At 42.4% G+C, this 19,091-nt stretch overlaps 1 long non-coding RNA gene across 6 annotated transcripts in view; it reads right to left on the minus strand.

The window, feature by feature from the left end:
• Positions 1 to 19,091, minus strand: part of LOC127487868 (uncharacterized) — a 154,277-nt gene that overhangs the window by 67,326 nt on the left and 67,860 nt on the right. For 5 of the 6 annotated variants that reach the window (XR_011381595.1, XR_011381599.1, XR_011381597.1 and 2 more), the window contains 2 exons: positions 13,980 to 18,582; positions 9,834 to 10,096 (listed from right to left, as the gene is read on the minus strand). This is a non-coding gene — a long non-coding RNA (uncharacterized lncRNA). The remainder of the gene's footprint in view (positions 1 to 9,833; positions 10,097 to 13,979; positions 18,583 to 19,091) is intronic. The other variant, XR_011381598.1, reaches the window with a different exon arrangement.

Consider the following 19,091-nt stretch of genomic DNA (forward strand, 5'->3'; position numbering starts at 1 on the left):
CACACACACACACACACTGTTCTGGAAATAGGGATAGGGATCCGAACCTTCTATGGGAAGACCCTTCCACGCCTCCACTAGTTTGCTTCTAAGATGAACGCTCCTCTAGCACGCAGCTACAACACAGATTGCAGCACAAGGAAAGCTTATACAAGGGATCACGGAGGCCACTTGCGGCAAACATCAGGTGCCTAAACGCGGATTAGGTCAGGATTCAGTTGTAGCTCTCCGTATAGATAATAACACTATTATACTGAAGTGCAGCTGAAAATGACTTTTTTTTTTCTTTAATTTGAAGGCCCTTGAGAATGGTATGTACACAAAATGTCAGCGTTTGCGGGTTCGAGAAGGAAGGAAACCAGACATGGGTCCCGCAGACAACTACCGAACAGCTGCAGCTCCTGTGGACCTGTCCCTGCCTTTGTGTCTTTCGATTCCTGTTTGGCTCTGGTCCAGTGATTTGGGCCCCAGACGAGGGTTTTATTATCTTTGGCTGCTCAGCAGACTTCAAAAGAAGAAGATAAGTTCTCACTGTGCAGACGGCTTTGCCTGCAGGTCCATCCAGCAAGACAAGTTGCCCTTGGGCTGTTGCTTTTTGGTCTCCTGGGCACTTACACTGGAGAGGACTTGGCTAATACTGGTCATCTGGGACGAGGGGCTGCTTTGGACAAATGGCACAAAGAGGGCAAGGCTGGGCATTCTAGGAAGTGGGGTGAAAAAAATGTGAGACTGCTGGCCTCAGAATCAGCCCTTAACGCATTCAGATCTGGCTAAACAGCCCATGAGAGTATTTTAGGCATGGAAATCCAAGATACTCTGGCAAAAAAAAAAAAAAAAAAAAAAAAAAAAAAAAAAAAAAAAAAAAAAAACACCAAAAAAAAAAAAAAAAAACCTAAATGAAAGATCTCTGCGAGTGAGATCCCAGTAGAAAGAACGGGCCATCAAAGAAGGAGGTACCTTTCTCTGAAGGGAAGAGAGAACCTCCACTTTGACTATGACCTTGTCTAAAGAAGATCGAAGTCAGTGAACTCAAAGGGCTTCCATAGCCCTGGCAACTCATGACAAGAGCCTAGGGAGATTACTGACACCATAAACAAGAGTGTCAATTTGTTAAGTCAACAACAGGAGTCACTGTGCACTTACTCCTCATGTAGGATCTCTGTCCTCATGTAGGATCTCTGTCCTTAATGTGTTGTTCAATGTGAATTAATGCTATAACTAGTACTCAAACAGTATTTCACACTTTATGTTCTGTGTAGGTGCAAACTGATGAAATCTTTACTTAATATATACTGAATTGATATTCTGTATATAAAGAGAATTGAAAATGAATCTTGATGTGAATGGAATGGGAGATGGAGCAGGATATGGGAGGGGTGCAGGTGGGAGGGAAGTTATGGGTGGGAGCCATTGTAATCCATAAACTGTACTTTGGAAATTTATATTTACTAAACAAAAGTTAAAAAAAATGTGAGACTGGAATCTGGTCTTTGAATGCAGCTGCCTTGTAGCATGAACTTGATGATGGTCATTGAAGCTATCTTAGCTTTGCTTTCATTTTTTTTTTTAAATTTTAACTCCAAGCCTGTTTCCCTCTGTATCTATGAACACATTTCTCTCCTCTTGCTTTAGCTTCTCCTCATTTCAGGAGCCTAGTTCTCTCACGATGTTCCATTCAACTTTTTTGCTACAGAAAATGTCCTAGGGGCTGGCGCTGTGGTGCACCAGGTTAACGCCCTGGCCTGAAGTGTCAGCATCCTATATGGGCGCTGGTTCGAGATCCGGCTGCTCCACTTCCGATCCAGCTCTCTGCTGTGGCCTGAGAAAGCAGTAGAAGATGGCCCAAGTCCTTGGGCCTCTGCACTGTGTAGGAGACATGGAAGAAGCCCCTGGCTCCTGGCTTCAGATTCGTGTAGCTCCGGCTGTTGCGGCCATCTGGGGAGTGAACCATCGGATGGAAGACATCTCTCTCTCTCTCTCTCTCTCTCTCTGCCTCTCCTCTCTCTACCTCTGACTTTCAAATACATAAATAAATCTTTAAAAAAAAAAAAAGAAAATGTCTTGGTAAGGACCAGCCAGCCTTGTGACATAGTTGGGTGAAGCCGTTGCTTGTGATGCTGGTATCCCGTATGGGCACTGGTTTGTTTCCCAGCTGCTCCACTTCTAATTCAGCTCTCTTCCCAGCAAATGGTCTGGGAAAAGCAGCAGAGAATGCTCAAGTACTTAGGCCCCTTCTATCATGTGGGAGACCTGGAAGAAGCTCCTGGCTCCTGGCTTTGACCTGGCCCAGCCTGGGGTGTTGTGGCCATCCGGGGAATGAACCAATGGATGAACTATCTCCCTTTGTCTCCATCTTTCTCTCTGTAACTCTGATTTTCAAATAAATAAATAAATCTCTGGAGCACACATTTGGCATAGCAGCTAAGATATCACTTGGGATATCTACATCTCATATTGAAGCTCCTGGGCTCAAATCCTGGATCTGCTTCCATTTCCAGCTTCATCTAATATGCAGATGATGGTTCAAGTCCTTTGGTGCCTGACACTCATGTGGGAGATCTGGATTGAGTTCCAGGCTCCTGGCTTCAGTCTGGCCCAGCTCTGGCTATGGCAGGCATTTGTGGGACTGAATTAGCAGATAGGAGATCTCCATCTGTCTCTCTGCCATTCTATCTTCAAAATAAAAATTTTTTAAAAATTGGGTTAAAAATTCTATCCTTAGAATGTTCCTATTAAAAAAAAGCTTTTTAGGATGTTGTACCAATCATTTACATGTTAGTATGAATGTAGTACTATACTTAAAATACCCTAGCACAGGCATATTCTCAGTGTATCAAGATAAGACTCAACCTTTTTCAGATTCTCTTACCCTTTCTGCATATAAACACAGGAATGAAAAGGAGATATTTTGAGATAGCTACATGAAATTCCTTATTTCTCTTACACATGTAATAAGAATATATTCCTCTCCAACTTTTCTCCTCCACAGCTCAAAACACCAGCATCTCTTCACTGAAAATGCTGGGAGTATGAGGACTGGAAAGCTGAAATTTTAGCTCAGAAGTCTCTGCAACCAAAACCAAGTTTCTAAAATTGTGCCCTGTTATATAATCCAGGGGAAGGCATGGAAAAGTACCAGCTGGTGTGGAGCTGGAGACTTTCCTGCATCTGACTCACTCAGGCAAAGCACTTGAATTAAGATGCACCTCAGAAAAAAAGCCAAACAAAACCCATTCATTCTCCAGAGCTTTGCATTCATTGTGAAGGAGTGGAAACGTAACCATGGGACAGAGCCTGCCTGGGCAACGTTGTCAACGCTCACAATGTTTGTTCTTGTGCCCCCAGAGCCCAGTTTCCAGAGTCTCCCATTCCCTCTCAGATGTTCAACGCCTCCCCACTGTGTCTATGACACCACACCCCCGCTGGAAACACAACCTCTCATGACCCCCGCAGATTTCCTCTGCTTAACACTTGACTGCTCTTTTCTGTGGCCTCAGTCTCTGCTCTGTGTTGCAAAGTGTTGTCATTAATTAAATGGCTAGACGCAGCCCTGTTACGGTTTCAGCTAACCAGATGGGACCTCTTTGCAAAAAATAATATCTGGGGTGGGGGGCAGCCTGGTGGCATAGCAGGTAAAGTTACCGTTAAAAACATCGGCACCCCATATGGGCACTGATTTGTGTCTTGGCTGCTCCACTTTTAATCCAGTTCCCTGATAATACACCTGGGAAAAGCAGTGGAAGATGGTCCAAGTGCTTAGGCTCCTGCCACCCACGTGGAAGACCTGTATGAAGCTCCTGGCTCCTGGCTTCAACATGGTCCAGCCTTGGCCATTGTAGCCATCTAGGGAGTGAACTGTTGAATGGAAGATCTCCCTCCGCCCCTTCCGCAATTCTGACATGCAAATAAATGTCTTTACAACAATAATAACATCTGACATCGGTGTATGGAAACTTATGCAGAAAAGTTGGCTAACCAATCAGGAATAGTGAACCTGGCTTAGGAAAGAGGTGTTTTGGACAGGGAAGCATTTTGACATGACATCCCTTAAATTGTACTAGACTAGCTGCCTTCTCTACTAAGAGATTTGCAGGAGATTGTCACAGGGTTGCACAGGTTCCTCCTCTTTTCTCAAACCCTCTAATGGCACCAAGATTTAGAGGAAAACCTGTTTGCTGTTCCTGAGCTTGTGTCATTGAGGGAACTAGTTGTCATGTTGCTTCACCACAAGATAAGACAGGAATGGTTGGAACATGCAGGGGTCCTAAGGCTGAGCTCTGGGCTGATAGAGCCTTTAAGATTCTGGGTGTGTAACCAAGGCCCAGGTTCATGGTGTGAGGTACATGAGGTGCTTACAGAGGCCTGCATGGGAGACTGGGAAGAAGCACCTGGCTCCTGGCTTCGGATCAGAGAAGCTCTGGCCGTAGTAGCCATTTGGGGGGTAAACCAACGGAAGGAAGACCTTTCTCTCTGTCTCTCTCTCTGTCTATAACTCTACCTGTAAAATAAAAAATAAAAAAAAAATAATGCTTCACAGGAATGCATCATGAGAGGGCACGAAGGGGATAAACATTTTGAATTACTTTTCCCACTAAAAGAAACTGAAATTTTTTTCTTATCCCTGGTGCTGATCCTCTGGCTAGGAAGATGGGGAGAGGGGACTGCCATATTACAGAGAGAGATGCAGCAGCTGCTCTGCCATGCTTAACAGATCCCTAGCTTAGCCTCTCCATGCAAGGAGTGAGCAAATGTTCACAGCAGGTTGAGACACAATCTTCCCATTCAAGGAGCTTCCAGTCTATAGAGGAGTTGGCAAAAACTCTGAAATACACGCTTGTCTGAGACTGGAAAACCTAGGAAGAGAGCCAAGGTAAAAGAAAGAGGAGGCAGAACTCCTGCCTGCAATTTTCTTAGAGAATATTGTATCCAGCCATGTCACAAGACTTTGCCTTGGGAGCCACTGTGAGAGCTTAGATGTTCCGGTCACCTGAGAACTTGCAGAAGCTGCACAGGCAGCTCTTACCTTCCCGAACACCTGCTTTTACTCTCAGGGCACATGGAGTGGTTTAGATCTGGCTGAGTATGTAAGGAATGATGCATGGGAAACCCTGATCAAGCACCCAGGCTGACTGAGCACAGGGAGTTACTCATCCCTGGGGCTGTTACCTTCTCCTCAGACAGATCAAGTCAGCAGATTCTGCTGTGCACGGGGAACGTGCTAGTCTGACGAGATGGGCCCTCTGTGTACTCAGAGGTTGTTACTAAGCCATTCATCAGCTCTACTTTGACTTTATTTTGGGTCTCCTTTATGGTGGTTGATCTCTGTATGCCCCCATCTTTGGGACTCCAAAGCTCTCTCCAGCCCTCTCAGTTTGCAGGAAAATAGAAGAGACTCCAGCAGCTGTTCGTTGTGAAGTCTGATGGATGGAAAGCTCTTTCCTCTCCTGAACTGCAGCCTTTCCCTGATGTAGTCACAGGTAGTAACTCGTTTTCCATTGAGTCATGCACACTGTTTTATACATTATTAGTGCATAGGAAGAGTCTGGAAAATTGTGTTTACAGAGCCTCTTGATGAATGGATTACCTGAGTCAGTACATATTTATTTTAGAAGGTGCATTAGCCATTGGGTTACATTAGGCCTGGTGACTAATTTTTGTTAAACATGACCTTGGGCTGTATGAAAAGATTCAGCTCTTTGTCCAGAGAAGGCCAAACAATTCTACAGAATCACCTTTCAGGGCTGGAAGGCTGGAAGGCCATGAAAGCTCGCATGACCCAATCCCTTCTTTTTCATATAAGGAAACATCTAGACAAGTGAATCGATGACTTAGGTCTTACAGAGAGTAAATGATAGGAACAAGGCTCTCATGCAGGTCTCCTAATTTCCAGGCCAGTGATATTTCCCCCGTCGTTAATATCATTGTGCTTTTTCATTGTTAGCCATCAAGCCTTAATCCACTTTACACTACTCTCATTTTAGATCGTGAATCCACCCAGGAGTGCTGGCCCTGAAGACACCCATAATCCCTGGCATTTACCTTCTGTTCCACTCTTGTCTCGAGCTAATGATTACAAGATTGTGAGCGAAGGGATTGAGGATTTAGTCCTCATTGTAAATCCCATCTACTCTAAATAAAATCGAAGGAAGTGTATAAAGTTGAACACAGTTAATCATCCATCAACCTGAAGGGGCTCCATTAAGGACTAATGTGCTATAGTTAAGAAAAACAAGGGCGAGTGTTTGGCACAGCAGTCAAGAGGCCGCTTGGGCCACCCTGCATCTCATATCAGAGCACGTGGATTCCACTCCCAATTCCTAACTACAGCTTAACCCAGCCTGGCTGTCACAGGCATTTGGAAAAATGAAACAGTGGATGGAAGATCTCTCTCTCTCTCTCTCTCTCTATTTCTATCTTTATCTTTGTGTCTTTCTGCCTTTCAAGTAAAACAAAAATAAACAATTTTTTTAAAGGAAGAGAAGTAAAAATTACTTTCTATTGTTAAGCGCATGTGCACACACCCTTGGCATATCTATACCATATTACTGAGAATAATTTCTGATGATGTCCTCAGTCTTGCCATGACTCCTATTAGTTTATAACACAAATTTTTGTGTTGTCTGTGATCTCTAGAGTCTGAAGAGTGTTCTTTCTATTTGAATGGTTGCAGAGAAGAGTGAGAAAGCCCTTCCATACATATTTTTTTTTATTTATTTAATGAGCATAAATTTCCAAAGTACAGCTTATGGACCACAATAGCCTCCTCCCCTCCTGTGTCTTCCCTCCCATCCACAACGCTCCCCTCTCCCACTCCCTCTCCCCTTCCCCTTCACATCACGATTAATTTTCAATTATCTTTATATACAGAAGATCAATTTAGCGTATGTTGAGTAAAGATTTCCACATTTTGCTCCCACACAGAAACACAAAGTGTGAAATACTATTTTTTGTTAGAAAAGCAAGTCCTTATTAGGTTGAGCCTCTCTTTTTTCAGGTTTGAGTGAGCCATTTATAGCTGCTACTGTATTTAGTACTTGCTAAAATTGGTATAGCCTTGCAAAGTGAATGGCAGTGTAGCAACCACCTGACCAAGTCTACACTTGGTGTAGCAGGATTTATACCACTCAGATTTACCATTCTAACCTTTGCTGACTACTCTTGCACTTAAGAGAGGATGGGTGAGCTTTATATCCACAGTCTCTGCACCTCAAGAGGGGGAATACATTCATAGTTTCCTAATAACGTTATTGGGGCACATAGCCCTAGAATGCTTTGCCTCTTAGTGGAACATACAGTATTTAGATAAAAAAGTATTGCAGCAGGGGACATTTTCGTGGTGCCAAAATAAGAGGACATGCATCTGGAACATGTGAAGTGATAATAAGGTTCAACTTGAGCTGATGTTGGAAGTGATTATAGCTGGCACCAGGAGGTGAGGAGACAAGATGAGGGTGAGAATAACCCTCAATATTTTGTTAGCTTTTCTTTTTTTTTCTTCTGTTTTATTTAGTAAATATAAATTTCCAAAGTACAGTTTATGGATTACATTGGCTTTCCCCTCCATAATTTCCCTCCCACTCGCACCCCTCCCATCTCCCACTCCATCTCCCATTCCATTCACATCAAGATTCATTTTCAATTCTCTTTATATACAGAAGATTGATTCAGTATATATTAAGTAAAGATTTCATTAGTTTGCACCCACACAGAAACACAAAGTGTAAAATACTGTTTCAGTACTAGTTATAGCATTACTTTACATTGGACAACACACTAAGGACAGATCCCACATGAGAAGTAAGTACACAGTGACTCCTGTTGTTGACTTAACAATTTGACACTCTTGTTTATGGTGTCAGTAATCTCCCTAGGCTCTAGTCATCAGTTGCCAAGGCTATGGAAGCCTTTGGGTTTGCTGACTTCGATCTTATTCCTACAGGGTCATATTCAAAGTGGAGGTTCTCTCCTCCCTTCAGAGAAAGGTACCTCCTTCTTTGATGGCCCGTTCTTTCCACTGGGATCTCACTCGCAGAGATCTTCCATTTAGGTCTTTTGTTGTTGTTGTTGCCAGAGTGTCTTGGCTTCCCATGCCTAAAATACTCTCATGGGCTGTTTAGCCAGATCTGAATGCCTTAAGGGCTGATTCTGAGGCCAGAGTGCTGTTTAGGACATCTGCCATTCTATGAGTCCGCTGTGTATCCTGCTTCCCATGTTGGATCGTTCTCTCCCTTTTTGATTCTATCAGTTAGTATTAGCAGACACTAGTCTTGTTTGTGTGATCCCTTTGACTCTTAGACCTATCAGTGTGATCAACTGTGAACTGAAATTGATCAAATTGATCACTTGGACTAGTGAGATGGCATTGGTACATGCCACCTTGATGGGATTGTATCCCCTGGCACATTTCTAACTCCACCATTTGGAGCAAGTCTGATTGAGCATGTCCCAAATTGTACTTCTCCTCCTTCTCTTATTCCCACTCTTATATTTAACAGGGATCACTTTTCAGTTAAAATTTAAACACCTAAGAATAACTGTGTGTTAATTACAGAGTTCAACCAATAGTACTAGAACAAAAAAAAATACTAAAATGGATAGAGTATTACATTGCACATCAACAGTCAGGACAAGAGCTGATCAAGTCACTGTTTCTCATAGTGTCCATTTCACTTCAACAGGTTTCCCCTTTGGTGCTCAGTTAGTTGTCGCTGATCAGGGAGAACATATGATATTTGTCCCTTTGGGACTGGCTTAATTCATGCATAATGTTTTCCAGATTCCTCCATCTTGTTGCAAATGACCGGGTTTCATTGTTTTTGACTGCTGTATAGTATTCTATAGAGTACATGTTCCATAATTTCTTTACCCAGCCTACTGTTGATGGGCATTTGGGTTGATTCCAGGTCTTAGCTATTGTGAATTGAGCTGCAATAAACATTAATGTGCAGACAGCTTTTTTGTTTGCCAATTTAATTTCCTTTGGGTAAATTCCAAGTTAGCTTTTCTTTTTAACATTAAGAATGGAAAACTCAGACTGCTTTACTAAAAAAGGGGTGTTCTGAGTAGAATGCATGCATGCACTTCCCTATTTTCACTTGGTGTTGTCTGTCCCCCCTCCTAACCCCCCACTCCCACCCCAGGGTCCTCTGCTGTGGCTCACTGTCAGGGCTGCAGCAGCTCTGGCACCAAACACCTTGTCCCAATATGATGGTCACATGGTGCTTCTGGGTGCTCCCACTGACCCCAGATTCTGTTGAGGTGTGCACTGTGTGGTATGGGCTCTGGGTTCCAGTTGCAAGCCAGAGATCCTGGGACTCCACCTGTCAGCAGAGGTGAGTTAACACAGCCCAGGTGGAAACAGTGGGGACAGGGAGACTTCATGAACTATGGTTAGTGTGGCAGGAGATGGTGAGCTGTGGTGGATTCTTCCCCACTTCCCTCTTGCAGACACACATGAACTGCTGTAAGCGTAGTGACCCCGTTCACCTGCTCTGAATTGTCCCATTTGACTGAACTGTGTTTTCCTTTGAGGTTGCGGACATCTGAGCAGTGCACATCTTGTATTTGCTTTTCCCCATTCCTGCTTCGCTTCCTTTCTCTCTCTGTGCCCTTTCATGCTGCTCTGGGATTGCACCCACCTCCTCTAAAACGTTAATGAGGAAAATGTGCCGTGGGTTTTGTTTTCAAGGGAGAACAGGCTACAAATTGGTTTATTATGCAAGGTTTACAAGTGTAACTAGGAAGCTATGAACATAGAACATATGGTTTCTCTTTTTTCCCTTTAAATTATTTGAGAGGAAGAAAGACAGGTAGTTGGGGGGAAGGGTGCTCACCTTTTGGCTTTGCTCCACAAATGCCCACAACTTCTTGGGTGGGGGTGGGAAAGCTGGAGCTGGGAACTGGGAGCTAGAACTCAATCCAGGGCTTGCACATGGGTGGAAAGAGCCCAGTGACTTCAGCCATCACTGCTGCTTTCTAGGATGCATATTCATTGGAAGCTGGAGTCAGGAGCCAAGACTCAAATTCAGGCACCATGCTAAATGCCCACCCATGATTTCTTCTTTTAACTGAATCTGCCTGTGGACATCATAAGTGACTGTGGGAAGAGAATAACCTGGTTATATTTATTATTATGCATCTCATTCTCTGTATGTGTTTGCTTCAACCTGTTCTTCTTGATTAGCCAATTCCTTCCATTTTGCTATGCCACATCTCCTAAGGAGCCAAACTACTTGACTTAGCCAATGACTATCTGTCTCACTTATTGTGCAAATATTTTGAGCTGAGTCAGGTCAACTCATGGATTACTGGCCCCCTTCCCAGCAGGTGATCCTTGGATTCATGGCTTTCAAAGGCACAAAAGCAGCCACACTATATCCTTAAGTTAAGTTTGTTGAGAAGGGGAGGATCTATTAGAAGGAACAGCTGAATATGGCATGTTCAGAAGAAAATCTATTTTATTTATTTCATTTTTAAAAGATTTATTTATTTGAAAGTGTGAGCTACATAAAAAGAGGCAGAGACAGACACAGAGACAGAGAGAGAGATCTTCCATTTACTGGTTTACTCCTCAGATGGCTGAAATGGCCAGGAGCTTCTCCCAGGTCTCCCATGTGGGTGCAGGGACCCAAGCACTCTGCCATCTTCTACCGCCTTCTCAGGACATTAGCAGGGAGCTGGATCAGAAGTGGAGCAGCTGGGACATGAATTGATGTCCATTTGGGATGCCAGTATTGCAAGCAATAGCTTTCCCCACTACACCACAACATGAGACCCACTCAGAAGAAATTCTGATAAAACAAAGGAGGTGGATTTTTAGCTATTGTAGCCTGGCCACCTGGGCATCTTTTGCAGGCAGGCAGTGTTTGTTCTTCACTACTGGGGCCTCCCAGGTAAATTCTATCTTGGCTGTTTTCAGTACAGAATTCAGCTTTCCATGATTTAGGCTCTGGGACAGTGACCACTTAACAAATGACAGCTAAGATGTGCTGTAGTGCAGAAAATATAAACACAGGTGAATATCCCCCATGTTGTATTTCTCAAGAGTGTGATAGTCAATCCTGGGAAAGCTTACAAAGAAGTAACCAAGATGTCTTAAGGAAGATGGTGATGTGCAGGTTAGTTTGGGGGAGTTCCCTGGTTAGAGAATAAGAAGTTATCCCAGAACTAGGAAACAAGAGCAGAAAAGGCAGAACAGAAAATGTAAAGCACGGGCAGGTTGGACAATATAGGAGGATGAAGAAAAGAGGGAGTTGGTGCCCAGCAAATGGACTCAGTGAGAAGCCCTGATGGCTATCTCAGCCCCAACTTCTAATTTGCAATGATGAGAAAGGAAGAGCTGATGGGGAGCCTTGGAGGATGCGAAAGAAGAATGATAAAAATATGCTGATGAAGCGCTTACTGTGTGCTTGACCTTATTCTAAGGTCTTTATTTGGATTGCAGTTTTTAGAGATGAGGAAGCTGAGATAGAAAAAGACGAAGTGATTTGCTTAGGGTTTTACAGCTGGAGGGTGCTAGAGACAGAATTCAGATCTAGGTAGTGGGGAGCCCAGAGCTGGTCTATGCCATTTCCATGCTGTAGCTCCTGCAAGAAGAGGCCTCATGTGGTCTTGTAGCACTGCTGTAAGGAACAACAACCCAACAATGTAAAGAAAGGAAGGGCTCTAGGCACTTGGGGAGCAGGGCATTGAGGGCAGAACTGCAGGGGCTCAAGAGGGAAAGTTTAATCTACTGCTTTCTAAGTGTGATCCACTGTGCTTCTGAAATTTCCAGAACCTAGAGCCAGGAGAGCAGCTTGAGTGTCTGCAACTTGATCATCTCTGTTGTGCATCTTGGACTTCCTCATAAGATTTCACTTGAAGAAAGGGTTCCACAGGTAGGAACATTGAGATGGAGAAGAGAGAAATGATAAGACTACTGGCCACACCTGACAGAGGCTGAGATAAGACAAGAAGCTACGTCTTAGATGTTTCTGAGAGTGTTTCTTGAGACTGGCATTGTGGCACAGTGGGTTAAGCCACTGCTTACAATGCCAGCATTCCACGTGGGTGCAGGTTCAATTCCAGGCTGCTCCACTTCCGATCCAGTTCCCTGCTAATGTGCCTGGGAAATCAGAGGATGATGGTCCAAGTGCTTGGATCCCTGCACCCACATGGGAGACACAGATGGAGTTCCAGGCTCCAGGATTTGTCTTCACTCAGCCCTGGCCATTGTGACCATTTGGGGAATGAACCAGTGGATGGAAGATCTCTCTTTCCCTCTCTCTCTCTCTCTCTCTCTCCCTCCCTCCCTCCCTCCCTCCAAGTCTGCCTTTCAAATAATAAACAAAATTTTTGAAAACAAATGCTTCTCCCTACCTCCTCATGTTCTACTACAGTCCACCACCCTTGCCAAACTTTCAATGACAGGAAAACCTTATGTAGGTAGAAAAGAATGCCAAGGTCAAGATCAAGCATGCTTTTGGTAAAATTTTCATTGTTTACCTAGAAGCCCATGACCTTTCTGTTAGAAGCACAAGACACAGTGACAACATAATGGCCTTGCTGCTCCCCAGGTTGCTGTGTGACTGTGGCTGATCCACACTGACCAGTTTCACAGTATGTTCACAGGTTTAAGGTTTCAAATCAATCATGCATTTAGAAATCCATCCATTTGTTCATCAAATACATATTTCTGGAGCTCCTTCTGGTCACTGTGCTATGGAATAATGAGGCCCTGAGGGCACAACAGTGAACAGAAGCAACGAAGTCCCTAAGATTGTGGGCCCTTAGAGCTATGCCCTGGCCACCACCAGCTACTTTCGACTGCTGAATACTTGATCCACAATTAGTCTTTTTTTTTTAACAAAAGATTTTGTTTTAAACAAAATATTTATTTTTTCTATTTGAAAGGAAGAGTTAGAGAGAGAGAGAGGGAGAAGGATAGAGAGAGAGACCTTCTATCTGCTGGTTTACTCTCAACGTGGCAGCTACAGCTGCGGCTGGGCCAGGCCGAAACCAGGAACCAGGAGCTTCTTCAGGGTTTCCCACGTAGCTTCAGGGCCCTAAGCACTTGGGTCATTTTCTACTGTTTTCCTAGGCACATTATCAGGGAGCTGAATGGGATGTGGAGTAGCCGGCACTAGAACCTGAGCCTACATGGGATGCTGATGTTGGCAGGTGATTGATTTTCCCACTATGCCACAATGCTAGCCCCTACAGTTAATCTTTACTGAGAGATACTGAAAGATAAAAGAGTCACCAGATGTCAAACATAGTACAAGAAATTTAAAGTATCTCGTTAATAATTTGAGTACTGAGTATATGTTGAAACAACAGTATTTTGGATATAAGGGGTAAAATAAAATGTATCATTAAAATTAATTTCACCTTTTTTGCATTTTAACAATGTAGGTTGCATTGTATTTCCAGAACAATGCTGGCCTGGACAGAAAGCTAAATTCTGAGCAAATAATTAGATGGGTTTTTGAGCACTGCTAAGGCAAATACAAGTGCCACTGATCAGGAGACTCTGGAACATAATTTAGTCTTCTTTAGACAGTTGGAAAGGATAGGTGAAGGGGCCGGTGCTGTGGTGTAGTGGGTAAAGCCATCGCCTACAGTGCCAGCATCCCGTATGGGTGTCAATTTGAGTCCCAGCTGCTCCACTTTTGATGCAGCTCTCTGCCAAGGCCTGGGAAAGCAGTAGAAGATGGCCCAAGTCCTTGGACCCCTGCACTCACGTGGGTGACCCAGAAGAAGCTCCTGGCTTGACTTCAGATCAGTGCAGCTCTGGCCATTGTGGCCAATTGGAGAGTGAACCAGCAGATGGAAGATGATCTCTCTCTCTCTCTCTGTCTCTGTCTCTCCTTTGCTCTCTGTGTAACTCCGACTTTCAAATAAATAAATAATTCTCTAAAAAAAAAAAAAGAAAGGATATGTGTAAAGAAACTTGTCCTTCCAATAAATGATTGGTTTTGTTATTTTTAGTGTTATTTTACCATCTTCTTCCCAACATCTGATTCTGTGGTGATAGAAGATAGGACAACTGAAATGTTTCTTCTTGTCCATTACAGAAAAATCCTGGACTGGTGTTGTGTAGCAGCATGTTAAGCTGTTGCTTGCAATGCTGGCATCCCATACTGGAGTGCTTGTCGAGTCCCGGCTTCCCTGCTTCTGATCCAGCTCCCTGTTAATGCAATGGGGAAGCCAGCAGATGATGGCTCAAGTACTTGGGCCCCTGCCACCCATATAGGAGACCTAGATGGAATTCTTGCCTCCTGCTTGGTCCAGCCCTGGCTGCTGTAGCCATCTGGAGAGTGAACCAGTGAATGGGTGAACCCTTGCTCTCTGCCTCTCCCTCTTTCTCTCTGTTTCTTTGCCTTTCAAATAAATAAACTAAAAAATTAACTAAAACAAGCAGACATATAAACAAACACATCAATTTTCCCCACCCTTCAGAATATCCAGCCAAAATTCCTCCTGAGGAGCGCAGGGATGAGCTCTCAGGGATTTCACTCACACCACAAACTCTCCAGTATTAACCGGGTGCCTCTTGTATTCTAGGTTCTCCCATTCAAGCTGAGAATGCACAGAGAACTAAATCAGACACCTACCTGATTTGGTGTCTGCAGCCCTGCAGCTGGAAGGCTAGTGGTACAGGTGGACATTAATCAAAGCGTTTTTGAAAGTTTCTGGGCTTGGATGATTTCTAAGGTCTCTCGCGGCTCTGTGAAATGAAATAGTTCCTTTCAAACTCTGAATCTCCTAACTCACCAGTTCCTGGCATCAAGGGCCCAAATTAACAGGAATTTGCCTGACTTGCTGGAGTGAGAATCCTTGATTTGTCTTTGGTACACTGCACTGCTCTCTGTAGAATTCATTCTGGAGGTTCCTTGCTCTCCTTGTTTGTCTGCGGAGCAGTGGGTTCAGCATCTAGTGACTGTTACTTCTTCCTCCCCAGTATTTTCACTGAGCTTATTGCTGGCCTGTGTTGAATACGGTCTTTCTTTGGCTTCAGCTTTGGCCACTTCTTTGCCCATTTTGGCCATCAGCCTGGTGCAACCTTGGGCTTGGCCTCACACAGCTTGATGTTGAGCCAAACAGCCAGAGTCCTTCACAAGGGCTGAAGTGATCGACTTAGCCAGGGGCATTCCTCTCCCCTGCTCTTTCAGCCCTGACCACTGTCGTAACTTCCAGGTTTCTGTTGTGGAGAGTGCTCAGTTAGGGGCCTCATTCATTTACACATGAATTGAGTACCTCCTCCTGCCAGGCATTGGCTAGAGATTAAGACTATGCATTCAACTGTGGGGGCCCTGTTTCGTTAGGAGGAAGGGAAAAATGAAAAGTATTTAGTGTGGTATATACACATACACATGCATGCACACTACCCACACATATACATGCCAACACACATATGCACTTATACACATGTGCACACATACACCACCAAAAGAAAGAAACAAAGATGAAATGACTGGGAATTTAGGAAAACAGAAGCTGGGATCCAGAGTGAAACTGTTTGGGGTTGTAAAAAGGGTGAAAACATAATATAAAGGGAAAAAAATTATTGAAGGAAACTATTCAATTCTTGCAGTTTTGTGAAAGACAGCAAAATATACTTAGATTAGATGGAAAAATCATATCTGGATTGTGTGGCAAAGGATGCCTTCTAAGTTTAAATGTTGATCAAAGATAAAACATACACCAAATTTAAAGAATCACCTTGTTACACAAAGTTCATGACAAAAGAAAAAAATAACAGCATTTCCCACTCTCTTCCTCCCCTCCTTGCCTTGTTTGTATCATTTATTGCTGCATCATGTTTTTTCAGTCTCCACCTCCATTGTTTGCTTCCTGCTATGGAAGCAAGGCTTCTCTTGGTTCCCACCATCCTCTGGACAATGCACTTTCCCATCCCTTAGACTTCCAAGTTTGGTTAGATTTTTAGCAGTTACTTTAGAAGGATGCTACGAGGATATTTCAAAAAGTTCATGCAAAATGGAATCAAAAGACAAATTTATTTTGCTGCACAAAGCTTTATCCATGCTTACGAAGGTCTTCAAAAAGTCCCTAGAAAAATGTGTACCGGGAAAAAAAAAACATAGCTGGATCTTGACATTTTGTGAGCCAAAATAGACTTATGTTTTATTTTTCTTTCTTATTTGCATTTTAAAAATAACTTATTTTTAAAAAGTTAATAAGTGTATTATTGGAAATAGAAAAACATAGGAAGCAAAGAACAAAGTCCCCCAAAATCACAAGTAGTATAATCTGACATGTCCTTCCCGGTCCTATGTGTGTATACACAAGATCCGATTTGTGGGATTGAGATCATGCAGAATTCATCATGCTTCTCCACATATTAAGAATATCTAAGAGTCAAAGGGAGCACATAAACAAGTCTAGTACCTGCTAACACTAACCGATAGAATAAATAAAGGGGAGAGTGATCCAACATGGGAAGTGAGATACTCAGCAGACTCATAGAATGGCAGATGTCCTAAATAGCACTGTGGCCTCAGAATCAGCCCTAAAGGCATTCGGATCTGGCTGAAAAGCCCATGAGAGTATTTCAGGCATGGAAAGCCAAGACACTCTGGCAAAAGATCTCTGTGAGTGAGATCCCAGTGGAAAGAACAGGTCTTCAAAGAAGGAGGTACCTTTCTCTGAAGGGAGGAGAGAACCTCCACTTTGACTATGACCTTGTCTAAACAAGATAAGAATCAGAGAACTCAGAGGGCTTCCATAGCCTTGGAAACTCATGACTGGAGCATAGGGAGATTACTGATGCCATAGACAGGAGTGTCAATTGGTAAAGTCAACAACAGGAGTCACTGTGCACTTACTCCTCATGTAGGATCTCTGTCCTTAATGTGCTGTGCATTGAGATTTAATGCTATAACGAGTACTCAAACAATATATTTCACTTTGTGTTTCTATGGGGGTGCAAACTGTTGAAATCTTTACTTAATGTATACTAAACTGATCTTCTGTAAAAAAAAAAAAAAAGAAATTATCAATTCCCAACTTGACTCTCACTGGGATTAAACATGACAATAGGTCTGATCTGATTTCATCATCATTTAAAAAAAATCATCTATTATTTTTCACTTTATGTTTCTGTGTGGGAGCAAACTGTTGAAATCCTTACTTAATGTATACTAAGCTGATCTTCTGTATATTAAGATAATCGAAAATGAATCTTGATGTGAATGGAAGGGGAGAGGGAGTGGGAAAGGGGAGGGTTGTGAGTGGGAGGGACGGTATGGGGGGGAAGCCATTGTAATCCATAAATCGTACTTTGGAAATTTATATTCATTAAATAAAAGTTAAAAAAAAAGAATATCTACCAATTCAAAAATCTCAAAGATGTATGAATATTTCGATAACTAGGTATCCACTATACCAACTCAAACTGTTAGGAAAAAAATGTAATCCTTTCTTGGATACAAAAATTTCATGAAAAAAAAAATGGCAACAGACTTCTAAATAAAGGCAGAGTTATAATTAAAATACTGTATTCTTTTGATGTTCCATTTAAAATGAGACAGAGCAGCTGTATATACTAAGTTTAATATTTCTAAGTGAACATTACCAGATTTCTCCTATCTAAATTTTAACAGAAGGTATGTTCTTATTGAAGGACACTCTGTGTTCCTCCTATACCACAGTCAAAAGCTGTGATGTTAACACATCAATGGCTGCTTTCAGTATGTTGTGTGAACACCTCTGCAAACTTCTCTCTCTTTGTACTTCCTATTGTCCCTCTGATGCCTTCCTGATGGCTCCATCTTGACATATGGTTCTCAGAAGTGGTTTCACAAATTCAGGTCCAGGGTGCATTCTTTTTCTCTCTCCATTGTAACAAAATGAGATTTACAAATTGGCTAAACCGTTAGCTCTTCTTCTTTATCATACATTGTCACATCTGGACATATATAACCCTTAGATGCTGTAAAGAATGAATATTGTGTCAAATAAGCACAGGCACTTTGCCAAAAATGCACCTATGGACTGATCGGTGTAACCTAAAGCAATCTTCTAGATATGGAGATGCTAGCCAAGAGCAACTCCCTTCCCACTTCCTCCTCTTCCTCTTCCACCATGCCAGTGACAAAGTCCAGCGCTAGGACATCTATCTCCAAGATATGGATTTAAAAAAGTCCACTGCCAGAAGACAGTTCTTCCTAAAACTGAGAAAAGGATGTTGATATAAGAATTATTTTACTATCTCTACTTTTAACCCACATTACACACTAGAACTTACCTACTCTTTAATACACAGCAAATTTAAGTGAAACACACATACAGAACAATGGTTAGGCCATCTGGACAATCTGGCTGCTGGAATGACAGGGAAGACATGTAACTCTGTTTCTTAAATAGATTGTCCACAAGCCCTCTTTATTTTAGCCCTTCTTTCTCCTTATTTTTATCTAGATGGGTGAAATTTCCAAGACTGTGAGAATCTGCAATATATATCAGTTTGTTTCTAGGCTTTCTCTACTTCTGGCTTGTCTTTACCTACTCCTTTACTGGTTTCTATCTTCCAAAATGTGATCATGGTGGCTGCTTCTTTCTTCCTTGTCTTTGAGGTGTATGCTAAAAAAAAAGTCACGCATTATTATTTTAGTGGGATATTTGGGATACAAACCGTGAAAATAGATGTACTTATTAAATCCGCCATCTTTGTCTAAAGTTTTGCCAACAGTATTTAATAATTCACCCTTTTCACATAAAATGGAAACACCACCTTCTCCATAGGTTACATTTTTACATCCACTGAACTCTAGTTTTGGATTCTTTTTTCTACTAGTTTATGTTGGCAATGTTTGTTGATTTTATTACAGTAGATCTAAGTAATTTTTGTATCTCCTAAAGCAAGTCTCCCTCCTTTTTCTCTTTTTACAAAAACTGTGGATTGTTCTTGGACATTTATTTCCTGTATAAATGTTAAGATATTACCCAATTTTAAGCATACAGCAAGAAATCAGAACAAAGTAAAACAACAAAAAGCTCCTAAATCTCATGAGATGCTTATTGGAAGGACATTAAACTTGTTAGGTTATTTTTTGAGAGAATTGATATAAATTTATGTTATTTCTTTTTAT

Source organism: Oryctolagus cuniculus, chromosome 13 (genome assembly GCF_964237555.1).
Source record: "Oryctolagus cuniculus chromosome 13, mOryCun1.1, whole genome shotgun sequence".
Lineage (NCBI taxonomy): Eukaryota > Metazoa > Chordata > Mammalia > Lagomorpha > Leporidae > Oryctolagus > Oryctolagus cuniculus.